The following is a 13,577-nucleotide window of genomic DNA, read 5'->3' as shown; positions in this document are numbered from 1 at the left end:
AAACTCAAAGTCTGTGCAGAGCCTAGAACAATTTAAACCTAAATGACCTAAATGACAGCCTGATAAAGCTGCCCAATGTCAGCAAGTGCTAATGCTGTAACTCTATTGAGAATAGGATACTGCTGGGAAAATATTGTTGTGTTTTAAAAGGTTAATAGAAGCTGGGACACTGTAGAAAACAAGATTAATTGGGAACAAAAGATGACAGGGCTGTGTGTGTCATGGCTGCATGGTCTAAGCACTGCAACTTTAAGCACTGGGCATCTGGGTTTTGTCATGTAAAGATGTTCTTCTGCACTGACAAAAAATGATGCACTGTGACCTAAGATTTAAACAGGTTAGATAGGCCCTGCAGCCAGCCTTTGTCAGCAATCTGCCATCCCTCTTCTGTAATCCCAGAGCTTGAGACAAAAAGCTTTACAAGTGCTGCCTTTCTGCTCCGGAGCTTTCGCTAATCTGAGCATAGCTATGTGCATGCTATTGTTGGTATGTCAAATTAGTCTTTATCGGTGCACTGAAAATTATCTGCATGCGCTTTGCTGAGTTGACCCACGATGTATCTCTATTAAGCAAATTCAGTATTGAAATAGAATTGTCCTTCAAATCAGAGCTGGTTGAAAGGGAAGGATTTTTCATTTAGTCCCAATTTTTCCTAAAAATTTTTATTAAAAAAATTGGGGGTTAATTTTTTCACTTTTCCTTTTTTCTTCTTCCCCTCCGCCCACTTTGTCTGTCTTGTCACAGAAAAGGGGGGGGGGGAGTAGGAGAGGGAGATAAAAAAAAAATTAAAAATGCTCATTTTCATTTTCCAGTTACAGCCAAAAACCAGAAATGTTTGCAAATTTTTCCAAACATGTCCAGTTGTGAACAAAAGGATTTTTTTAATGTGAACATTTTTAATTTGAAAAATTTCAACCAGCTCTTCTTCAAAAGATTGATGGAGAGCCGGACCTTGTAAGCTAGTGAGCACCCCTGACTCCCGAATTATGGGATCTGAGCTTTTCAATAGCACCATTCACATGTATCTCGATGCTTTAATAGTCTTTAAATACTGACTTTCTGACTATGTACAAATCTGATTTGCTTTACTCACACTACAGTAAGGAATAGAGCCACTGAAGCATTTAGGAGAGTAGGATAGTATGACAGGGGCTCCTAGGAACCTCAATTGAGCATCGGGGCTCTCTCTACTCTACTAGGCACCGTACCAGGGGAGGCCAACCGCAGCTCGTGAGCCACCTGCAGCTCTTTTACAGTTAAAGTGCTGCTCGCGGAGTCCCCCACGCTCACGGAGTCCCCCACGCTCCTCCCCCGCCCCCCATTCTTCACCTCCCAGACTGGGGCAGGGGGAGCTCAGGGCTTCTACCCATCCCTGCAGCAGGGTGGTGGGGCTAGGGGCTTCTGCCCCACAGGAAGCGCCTGCCGGGGTTTGTGGCTTCAGCAGGAGCGGGGCTGAAGCTACAAGCCCTGGCAGGCGCAACCGACTCTCGAACTTCTGAAGATTATTGTATGCGGCTCAGAGGGTCAGTCAGTTTGGCCACCACTGCACCGTACAGACAAGTAATGAAGCCCCTCCCCTAGAGACCTTACAGTATAGGTGAGACAAGGTGGGGGAGGGAATATCTTTTATTGAACCAGCCTCTGTTGGTGAAAGAGACAAGCAGTCAAGCTTCACAAAGCTGTTCTACAGGTCGGGTGTCAGACAAGATGACCAACGTTGTTTCCTTGCGCTCACTTGTTTGTTTCTACCTGTTGTCTCATACTTGGGGGCAGGGACCATCATTTTTGTTTGTAGCGCACCTAGCACAGTAGGGTCCCAGTCCAGGATAATACAAATAAAGACAAACAACGACAACAGATGGACAAGTCAGGCCAATAGGGGTGGGACGATGAGGTAACAATCAAAGACACAGCTTAGCATACAAGCAGAACCCTCAGCTCGCCACTTGCCCAACTGGGACACGGCCCCTGGTGTATTCCATGGTCCAATTTTAGCACCAAAAAGAGTGTGGCATCTTACTACAACTAGCAAGTGACACTTCGGGCAACAGTCATCCCGGGCGTGACTTCAAGCAGAGTTGAAGAGTTCTCAGTTAGTAAATCCTCTCTGCCTGTTAAATAAATGAAGCAGATAAATGTCTCTGTTGACAAACCATTTCCTGACATTTTGTCTGAGGCTTGATAACCTCCACCCATGCCTTGAAAGATATGTACAGCTCCATAGTTCCAATACTGTCACTACCAGGCTGTTTGCTATCAACGCAAAATAAAAACAGATCATGTGGTTGCTTTGGATCAGTTTTATTTCCCCTACAATGATTACTGAGCGTCTCTCTTTCAAAGTTCCACATTTCCTGGTCAATGTCATAGATTTGCCCGAAGGCCTGTGCTTTTTGGGTGACCAGGACAACTCCCTGATCACCCATTGCTTGATTCTGGTTGAAGGCAGATTCTTTCATAATGTGGGATCTGTTGTATGTAGCATTAGGCCCAATCCTGAAACACTTGCTTAGGTTTCAAAAGCCAGTAGGGTTGAGGGCATGCACAACTCATCATGGGACTGAGCCTTAAAAGCTTGTTTGAACATGGTCCACATTTGAAAACTACACGTGGTGGGCCAGATTTACAGTGGATTTATGTACTTATCTGGCCACCATTACTATAGTATCTGAGAACCTCTCATCATCTATCCTCAACACTCCTGCATTATCCCCATTGCACAGATGGGGAACTGAGGCACAAGACTGACCTTGCCCAAGGTCACACAGAAAAGGAGGGACTTGAATCCCAGCCCTATGCTGGCGCTCTTACAACAGGACCAGGTTTCCTCTCTGATCTGAACTCCCATTTAGGTAACGAAAAAAGGGCTAACAATTCAAAAGAGCTCAGCACCAACCGTGCACCCAACACATTGCGCCTGGCCACTCACTTATCCTGGTGCCTGAGCAGGAGTGAACTCTTCTGAACATCTGGCCTGGATTGTGCATGCTGGCTTTGAAAATCTGGCACTGCGCGCACAACCATCACCCACTCACTTTACATTTTATTTCCCTTAATGCTCGGATCTGTGAACCTTTTAAAAATAAACCCGGAATCCCTTTGGGAAGAACACAGCTGACTTAGTTGGCTCGGTCACATCATGCATTCCCAGGCAGGAAGAGTCATATTTCCAAAGGGAGCCGGCCCCTGCTCTGATTGCTCATCAGCATGATGGAGTTCTAGTTATAGCTGTGAGAAATTGGATACTTTTATAGAGACGTGGGTACAACATTGTCAGAGAGACACCCTGATTTAAATAGGATCCAGGGTTCAGCAGTGGCTTTTTCCTGACTTCATCTAATCTAGTTAAGAATGAAGGTAATATCCCTGGGTAATTATAATAGAATTAACTTGCGGGTCAGAGAGAGGTGAATGATTTGTGATCATTACTATAATACCAACTGAGGCCAGTGGTTCTCAGGCTTTTCCTTCCCTAGACCACTAAATTATCTGTGGTTTCTTGCCATGAAATTGAATTTGCTGTGGGACCAGGGTCAAGGCATAACAAAAGCACGTGTGGGTACATGTGCAGAGTAGAGGGTGATAAGTGGCAGGGATTGGAAAGGGAATCAGCATTGGAGGATCGCTGGTGGGGATTCCCGGGGCAGTGTCCCACTAAGTTCTTGGTCGGAAAGATACCTTTTGGCAATGAGTTCCACGGGCTAAATGTGCATTATGCTGAAAAAGTATTTCCTTTTACCAGATTTAAATTTGACACCTTTCAATTTTATGGATTGTCCCATTTGCTTGTGTTCTGAAACAAGGGGAGCAGAACTTCCCAATTGTACACAGGGCCAAGTACAGTGTCAACATTAACATATAATAGAGACAGAAGGTGGGTGAGGCAATATATTTTATTGGACCAACTTCTGTTGATGAAAGAGACAAGGAACTAAAGAAGAGGAGCTCTGCAGAGATTCAAAAGTGTCTCTCATTCATCAAGGGAATTTGGTCCTATAAACAGGACCCACATTGTCTAATATCCTGGTACCCACACGGTTACAACACTGCATACTAATATATAATGGTCCTGGAAGAATGTCAGTACAAGAGAGCATGCACCAAAGACTCAAAATTAGAGCAGATTAGAACATTCAATGCCATTGAAATTGCAATATAATGACAGCAATGCTCAAACCCAGCCCCTTTCGGAGCCAAGCATATTCATATTCATGGACTTTAATGCCAGAGCAGCCATTAGACCATCTACCCTGATCTCCTGTATTACCTCCTCTATCACCATCGGCATGCAAGTGCCATTACAGAATTCATTTTGCAGGTGCTTTTAACAAATTCTTCTATGATTTTTCATGTCTTGAATAAGGGCTGTAGAGAGCTTATTGATATTATTTCTATTGTGGGTGCAGGAAGAGGCTTCAATAGACTGGGCCCCTTTTTGCTGAATTCACAGATACTATGGTGACAATAGAGCAGTATAAGCACCTATAGAGAACAGAATACAGAGATCACAGCCAGTCCCTGCCCCAAAAGGCTACCAGTCTAAAGGCGAATTATTAATTCCAGGCATAGACAAATCAGGCAAGGGAGTGAGTAGGTGACAGGATATTAGATGGAAATTGATGGGTATGGTTTGCTTTACCAAGAGGAAGAATCTGATTGGATAAACGGGCCGGGGGGGGGAGGGGGATCTCCTAGATCCCCAATCCACTCTTTCCTCTCCCCCATTTTAATAACAAAATCCGCAAAATCCTGAGTGCTGGAGCACTCCATGCCCCCCCCCCCCCCAACTCCTCTCGCCCAGGACCCGGACACCTTTGCGACTGAAAGCCCATTGAGTCAAATCAGCGTCTCCACATTAATCTCCCGAGCAGGCGTCATTACGGGGGCGGATAAAGCTACTTACCCCCAATTCCTTCCTGCTCGTCTCAATCTCAGCCAAGCATTTTACCTTGGCGCCGGCTGCCTCCTGCCATCAACAAGCCAAGGTGTAATGTTACTGTCTGTTTGCTGTTGGCGTTTTGGTGCCGGAGTCACAAACAGGCCATTTAGACATGACAATGAATCTATCGCGGGGAGGAATCGCCTCTCGCCTGCACTCCTGCTTAATTAGCCCGGGGATTGGCTGCACAGGCGCTGAAGGGGAAGTGAGGGGCATAAACCAGCCTCAAGTGGGTAAAGGAGGGGAAGCTCGGGTTTAAAAATCTACCTTATAATAGGGAGGTAAGAGGATTCCTGAATTGCACAGAGAAGTAGCAAAAAAAAAAAAAAAAAATTCTCAAGAGAGGGCAATGGAAGTTCAACTAGATACACACCCAGAAAGGTGTGTGTAATAGGAGATAAGGTATTTCATGCCTAGCAATATTTGAAAGAAAGAACAAGTTACCACAATTATTAATTTTGTGACACTTTCTTAGCACCCCACTGTTTTGGATGTCGTCTTAATGGTCTATTATTTCCTCTCTTAAAACGTTACCTCCCTCCCTACCTGGCTAAGAGAGCCTTAAAATAACCCTTTAGAATCGGTATCCCCAATGTGCTGTTTCTAATCTTCTTTCAACCCCAGCACATTGAACTTCGGGGTGTGGGTGGGTGTGTACACTAAATCACATTGCTTCTGAAAACACTTCCCCCTCCAAACTGATTCACAACACCAACTCCCAGAAAGGAGCAAATTCGGCAAAAACAATCCAACGTTTTTAGCACGTAATTTGCAGATCCTAGATTAACTTTAACACTACTAATAATCAGTATACCACCACCTGCGTGCAGTCATTGCTACAGAATCAGGTGCAACTATTTGGCACGAAATAGAGTAGATCTTTTCAGACCAGAAGTAGATGGGTTGTTTTTTAAACCACTGGAGACTTACCCTCACCTTTACTGGTTCCAATCCACGGTTTTAAACACTGTTTGGCTTTGTCTACACTTATTTGTTGTACTTGCCTGGAAGGTTGAAATGTTAACAATAATCAAGGAAGATCGGTATTCCCCAGGTTACTTAAACATGAATACAAACATTTCTGAAGACTCTCTAACCCTCACGCGCCTTTCTAACTCAGCCTTTAAGAAAAACATAGGTGATCATCCATTAACATTGGTATATTCTTTATCTTTTCTACAAGTGCATTTCGCCCGAATGATTTCACGTTTGCATCCTTGCCAAGCGGAAAGTGTTTTGCCAACTTTTCTTTTCACGTCTCTTATGATCACCAATCCGGTGATTTTATCCTCACAATATTGTGAATATCATTTCTGCATTCCAATCCAACAAAGTCAGTCTCATGTTAGAGAACCTGTATTTAACAACAACAAAACTTGACAAGAGATTTTGAACTAGAGTCTCCATGCATCTCAAGAAGTTTTTTTGTTTTGTTTTTTTACCCAGGAAAGTTTATGCCCAAATAAATCTGTTAGTCTTTAAGGTGCCACCAGACTCCTTGTTTTTGTGGCTACAGACTACCTCTGATACTTTGAACTAGAGTTGTTGATTTTGCAACTTTTCGATTTCTTCTCTCCCCAGACGCATATAGTTACAGATCAAAATAAAATACTTAGTATTTAAAGGAAATATCCCGGTAACAAACGGTTAAACAGCCCTTAAGTGACACCGAAACATAGAAATCTCATTTCTGTTCCTGAGCCAAAATTGAATAGATCGGTGGCGAGTTATTTCCAGACTCAGGAAAAATGTAAGATCTAGGAAGTATTCAGAAGATTTTGTCTTTAGGGCGTTAACTTTTAGTTGTCAGTTACCAGTTTAGAATAAGTTCTCATTCCTATCCCATTCGCGTGTCACGCAAATCCTAAAGCATGGTTACATAAAAACCCCGTGCATTTTAACTCAGGCACGTTAGAACAAAAACACGAGATGAAATAAAGTAGCAACCCTTTGCAAATGCGAACGAAGCGAGAGCGCTGCTCATGCCAATGGTTAACCACCGAGTGATTTCAATCGGAGCAGAAACAAATGTTGTCAAAACCTTATTCTTTTGATTAAACATCATAAGGGCCCGATCCTGCATTCCTCCTTCACCGAAAACTGCCTTCGATAAGAAATTTGCAGACACGGGGAATACAGGATCGGGCCCCAATAAATATTCAAGACGAATTTTACAGCTGGTGTGTGAAAAGCTCATTTAAATTGAGTCAGACGGTTCCTGAAATTGCTGCGTTTTCTGGTATTAATTGACAATGTTTTAAGTCTGCCTCCCCTCTGAAAGAAGATGCAGAATAGGTCTTGGGATAGAAATCAAACTGCTTTTTTGTCCTCTGATGTGTATCTAAAGTCTTGTCTTTTTCCTCTGGGTGAAGATGGGTGTGGAGCGCGTTTAACGCATCAAAATACTGAGATTTCAAAAGTGCAAAATATTATCTTATGCCAGGTCGCAAATTAAAGGACATAATGTAAGTGGAATCATGGTGGTGTCAGAGTCCCGTCGTGTGTGCAGGTGAATCAAACAAGGTTTTTTTTCCCAGCCTTTTAACATTGTAATCAATTAGCAGGACACAGGATTTTTAATCTCTTGCAGAAAGTATATTGCACTGCTTAAGTGCTGAAGAGTCCCCTGCTTATTCTGCCCATCATGCAGGTGTTTCTACACTCTTTATGTATGTAGACCACAGTACTCTGTCAGGGGAACCTGTGAGAGTAATTTCTTCTTCCGCCCCCATCCACCATTATTCCCCCCAGTTTGCAATTTGTAGTGGTAAGTAGTAAGACTTCAGTGGGCTTTTGGGTCAGGCCCCAATTGCCTAGGAGGTGAGACTGGTCTGTATGTGTTCACATCCTACCTGGAAACACGCGCCTGAATTTCTAGGTAGTCTCAGCAGGAGAAATGTGATGAACACCCCACAAAAGAATTCATACGGATTTGGAGCTGCTCTGGTTGGTTTTGGTTTTTCATTCAGTGGGAATTGGGGATGCTCACAAGATGGAGAGGCCCAATTTAGCAATGTAGTTAAGCAGGTGAGTAGTCCCATGCAAGCCAATGGGACATGCTTCAACACCGTGCTGTATAGAGGTCACAGTTCTGTGAATAGAATAGAGCCCGATGGAAAATGGGTACATATATCAAGCATCATTTATGGCCTTGCTTTACAATGTACATATAAATACACATTCTGTAGTGCAGTGGTACACGTACCTCTGGGGGTACTCAGAGATCTTCCAAGGGGTACATCAACTCATCTAGATATTTGCTTAGTTTTACCACAGGCTACATAAAAAGCACTAGCGAAGTCAGTACAAACTAAAATTTCATACAATGACTTGTTTATATCGTTCTATAGTAGATAATGTTTTTAGCCCTCCGCTCATAGATTATACAATGAAATGAAAGTACAATATTTATATTCTAACTGATTTCCTTTATAATTATATGGTACAAACGAGAAAGGAAGCCATTTTTCAGTAACTGTGCTGTAACACTTTTGTGTTTTTATGTCTGATTTTGTAAGCAAGTAGTTTTTAAGTGAGGTGAAGCTTGGGGTGGGGGGGTAGGCAAGACAAATCACACTCCTGAAAGGGGGACAGTTGCCTGGAAAGGTTGAGATCCAGTGCTGTAGAGTACAGAAATAGGGAATAAGATCCAGGGTTCTCCAGCATTTTCAAGTGAGTTACAATATTCTCTGAAAACATACAATTTTCAAGTGAGCTACATAAACACGGTAAACAATATTCTTCCCCCAAGAAAGAAAAAAAATCTTGTGATCTGGTAAGTGACTGAATTAAAGGAGGCAAATTGACTTGTCTTTCACATGCAAACATGCTGAGGAAGAATTCTCCTTGTCTCTGCTATGATTTCCAACACACACACAGGAAGTGTCCAGCATGTTTGATGAGACCTTAAAATCGACATCCTACTCCTATTGGTTGCAGTGGGAGCAAGATCAGGCCCAAAATGTATGACAATTATTATAATATACAGATAAAATATGTATGTATTTATTTCATGGCAATGAGAAGAGAAACTAGAAAATGGACAGGTTGGGCACTAACTAATACAATATGTTCTTTTGATCTTGGGTATCATCTTCTGGAAAAGAACTAACCCAGAAGGATTATTATTGCTGTTTGGATTTCATGTCCCCGGATGTACATGTATGAAGTCTATGATAGAGAAATCACATGTATTAGGAGGGTGGGTAAAACTTTGGATTCCCCTAATTAGAGAGAGGAATCTGGTAAACAAGAGGCTTGGGTCCTATTCCCACCTTTGCTTATGAATCACAGTATATTCTTGTGCAAGTCACTCTATTGACTTCATTAGGCTTTGGATCAGGCTCTTAATCTTCCCTAGACCTACTCTCTTAATCTACTGAAGTGGATATAATATTTATTTAACTCACAGATGTGTTGGAGGAAGTACCTTTGTGATGCACTTTGAGATCTTCAGATCAAAGGCATTGTATCAGTTTCAAATAATGTTATTCTATATTTACACATACCCTTCAGTCACCATTGTTCTATGTACCCCAAAAAATAATGCCATAAGGTAACATTGATCCATGCTAGGTATGTCCCATAAGGATGTGGGCATAAATATATTTTAATATATACACTACTAGAAAATATATTTGCCGCCACAAAGAAATTAATGTATTAAAAAACAGCCACAAGCACCTATCTGTGGATTCATGAGCTCTTTCTCTCCTTTTTCCATTGTATTTATTTTCTCTCCTGTTTCAGGCCCTCATTTCCTTGCCTGTATTTGGGTGGTTTATTTATTTAGCCTTCTCTAATAGTCCAATTTGGCTATTTTTGTGGTGTGGAGAGATATCAGCTCAACCAAGGCCAAAACTAGCTCTGTTCTGTCAGTGCTATCAGCAGACACCAGCCTTCTGAAGCTAGCCTGGAATTTTAATTGAAATGGATGTTCAGCTTCAGTGTAGCAATGGCAAAGTACAACAAAGATAAGAAGTCTGGTATCAAACTTTAAGATGAGAGTTTATCTGAATATTACCTCACAGCTCAGCAGTTAACTTAATTTGATCTATAACTTCTTGTTGTAAAAAGCCTACAGAATCTGAACAAGACAGCTTACGTTGCAAATATCAACCGGGTACCTTAATCTTCCTAATTAAATTTAAGAACAGGTTGCAATAATTTGTATAATTTCACCTGGGCAGGCAAGATTCCCAGCTATGAAAAGAACGTGCCATTTTATTCTTTTCTGACATAGATTTGTGAAAAAACAGGAGGGAAATTGGGCAGGGGAGGAGGGGTCAGAGATAATGGTTTAGCCTGAGTGACGCTAGCACTTGAATCTCTGGACCTATGATGCAGTCCCTGGGAGTTTTGCCTGAGTGAATTGAGCAGCACAGAGCTCTACTTGCTTGCCTTACTCACTGGAGTAGTGCCGTGGACTTCAGTGGCATTGCTGGTGGGAGAAAGGAGGGCAGGTCTGGGCTCTGGGAGCCAGATTTTCAAATGCTCAGAGAAGTGGCCACATTTTCCGCAGAGCTCGGCTCTCATTTAGACACTTAATCAAGAGCCAGTTTTAGAAAAACGTCTCAGCACCCTCCAGCTCCCATTGCAATACCTTTGGCCAGGTTTTCAAATCAGCTCAGCACCCAAGGTGCTTTTGAAAATCTGATCCTGTGCCTCAGTGTGTATGAAGGACCAATCCTGCAGCCCTTACCCAATTGAGTATTGTGTCCTCGTGCAATTGAAGTGAATTAGATGACTGTGTGAAAGGTTATTCATGTCAGAGTTGCATGATATGACTGTCAGAGAGAAAGTATGTGTGTGTACCTGATTGAATATAAAAAGAACAGGAGTACTTGTGGCACCTTAGAGACTAACAAATTTATTAGAGAATAAACTTTCGTGGGCTACAGCCCACTTCTTATGCTCTAATAAATTTGTTAGTCTCTAAGGTGCCACAAGTACTCCTGTTCTTTTTGCGGATACAGACTAACACGGCTGCTACTCTGAAACCTGACTGAATATAGACACCTTTAGCACTTACATAATTCTTCTTCATAGAATTTTGCAAAGTTAATCTTTGCAAACCCTAGAAGGCAGCTAATAAGAAACAATAGGTCTGATTCCTTCCTCACCCCACTTTTTCACTAGATGAGTCCTTTGGCTTCATTGGAGTTACTCCTCACTTACACTACCATAATGTAGTGACGAATCAGGCCCAAGGAGTTTAAGGTGTTCTTGTCAGCCTGGCTGGAAGAAGGAGATTTTGCATGTACTTTTCATGGACGGTGATCAAATACCATAGTGATGGGCAACCTTATAATAAATCTAGAGAAACAGATATTCTATTTCTATTAATTATTCCTGTAAGGATAAGGGATTTTTTACAGTTTTTTTTTTAAGGCAACAAGAGAAACCGCTAGTAAGATGCTCTCCATTCTAACAGCGTAGCAGAAAATGTCAGATGCAGGCAATACCATAAAGAGCCTAGATAGCTGATATTAAAAAAAAATATGTACATAAATTGTCTGTAACGCTGGGGGGAAATGTGGTGGGCAAGAGAATATCAGCAAATTAACACTCGTTAGAAGAATGTTTGCAGGAAATGTGTCACTTGGAATTTTGCAACAGAGTAACACCACTGTCCAAGATCCCAAAGGTCATTTATAAAAGAGGGCAAGAATCAGTATGCCCATTTTACAGATGGGGACACTGAGGAACACAGGCAGTTGGGAGTAGAAACCTGACTCTCTGTTCAGTCTACTCTGCCCTAGTTGTGCTCGCGGCACATCCATGATCTAGAGACCAACCCAGGGCTTCTGATAGTAATTAAACGACAGTTTGCACAGAGTACAGGAGTTAGGATACTGCATTCTCAGCAGGGAGTTCGAGCCTTGATGGAAGATTTTTTTCTCTCTCCAGCCAAACCTCTTCCCAGGCCAGAGGCACTGAGCTTTCTCCAAGAGCTAGGGTGGTCTCCACACCCCAGTCCTGCACCTTATCAGCCCTTATCTCCTAAATCCACTCCCTAATGTGATCTTAATGGAGGCTAAAATCGATTAGATTTATTTTATTGCAGCTTAAGCAAATCTTTTCTATTTCTTCCCCTGTTTTGGAAATACAAAGTGGGGCGGGGCTGCTTGGGCTCCTTTGCTCTTTAGTCCAAACTTGTCAGTGCTCAAGAGCTGTTTGATAAGCAAAACAAACACCCAGGGAAGCTGAAACATACAAGCGAGTCAGGCAAGCTAACAAAACCCCAGGGAGGAGGGGAAGGAAGTTAGAACCCTTCCTCCCTAATCGTGCTGCTAAATGATTGAAGGGAATGCTGTCCAGAAAGGGTTTAGGCTATTGCCTTTGAAAACTCAGAATTGGGCCAGATTCTGCATCCTAAAGGAAGGACCCCAAACGCTCATTAAAGTTAATGACAGTTTAGTCTGAGCAAGGAATCCAAGGTTGGGCCACTAGTTAGCAAACGTCCTCTATTATAATAATTAACAATAGAAAATCTCAGAGATTTTGTTCATATCTACCCACATATGTCATCTACCTCTGTAATATATTCTATGATCTACTTCTGTATTATATGAGCTACCTATAGATCTTAGGTTTATTACTCCCTCCTTCTTTTGGTCGTCTATATTTTACCTGTGTTTTCTGAACAAGGAATAACTTAAAAGGTAATTTAAGCAACTTGTACTATTCCGAGTGTAAATTTAATAGTTAACTTAGAATTCATCTTGGAAGATTTCTTTTAAAGGAAAAAAATAAATTTAAATTCTGACATTTTTGCCCCAGGCTCAAAAAGTGTCTCCCCCCAAACCTCTGTTCAACGACCGCAGATTCAGATCAAACTGAGTCAACTATAGAAATGAAGCTCGTTTTTACACCGTAATTTTTATCGAGAGTTTATGGGCTTTTCTCAGAAGTAATGAAGCTTCGGGTTATTCCCCAGAAACTCCATTCTTGCGTCTCTAAGCATAGATCTAAAATAATATCCACCCTGAAAAACATCAATAGAAATGTCTGAAACTGAAATACAAAGAACCAAGGCAAATAATGACATGAAACTCTGGTGGGTTTTGTTCTCCTCCCCCCTTGGAGGTGCTGATTATGGCGTTTTCTTCTTGAAAAAGAAACTATTTCAGTATTTTAAGTTATTGTTTTAATTGTTATGGCTACTACTGAACACGGGAAATTTGGGTAACAGAAGCTATTGTATTAAATATCAGATCCCAAGTGGGTAACACCAGCCGGCCACATTACAATGTAATCAGTCCTGTTTGGAAACGTATCAATCTCTGGCTATGTGCAACCGACATTGATTCCATAGTCTTGCACACGCAAGCATATCAGAAATTTGCTCTAAAAATATAACTAACTTCCCTGAGCCAACATTTTTCCCCTTTCCCCAGTATGCATATTTTCTCCAAATGTGTTTGCCACTTGCTTCCATAGATCCTTTTTAATGTATTCTATTCATACGTGCACCCTTATGTGTACACATGGATATAAATGCATGTACATATCCACCCATGCAACCTTGCATATAATTGTAGAGCTCCACTGAGAATATAGAAGTCTATGTAAGTGCCTAGTATTACCGATGCTTTGTAATTAGTAAAGTACCGGTTAGGACGCATAATGCAATTGC

Source organism: Malaclemys terrapin, chromosome 2, assembly GCF_027887155.1.
Source record: "Malaclemys terrapin pileata isolate rMalTer1 chromosome 2, rMalTer1.hap1, whole genome shotgun sequence".
In the NCBI taxonomy this organism is placed as follows: domain Eukaryota; kingdom Metazoa; phylum Chordata; order Testudines; family Emydidae; genus Malaclemys; species Malaclemys terrapin.
Note: the sequence above shows the minus strand (reverse complement) of the source record.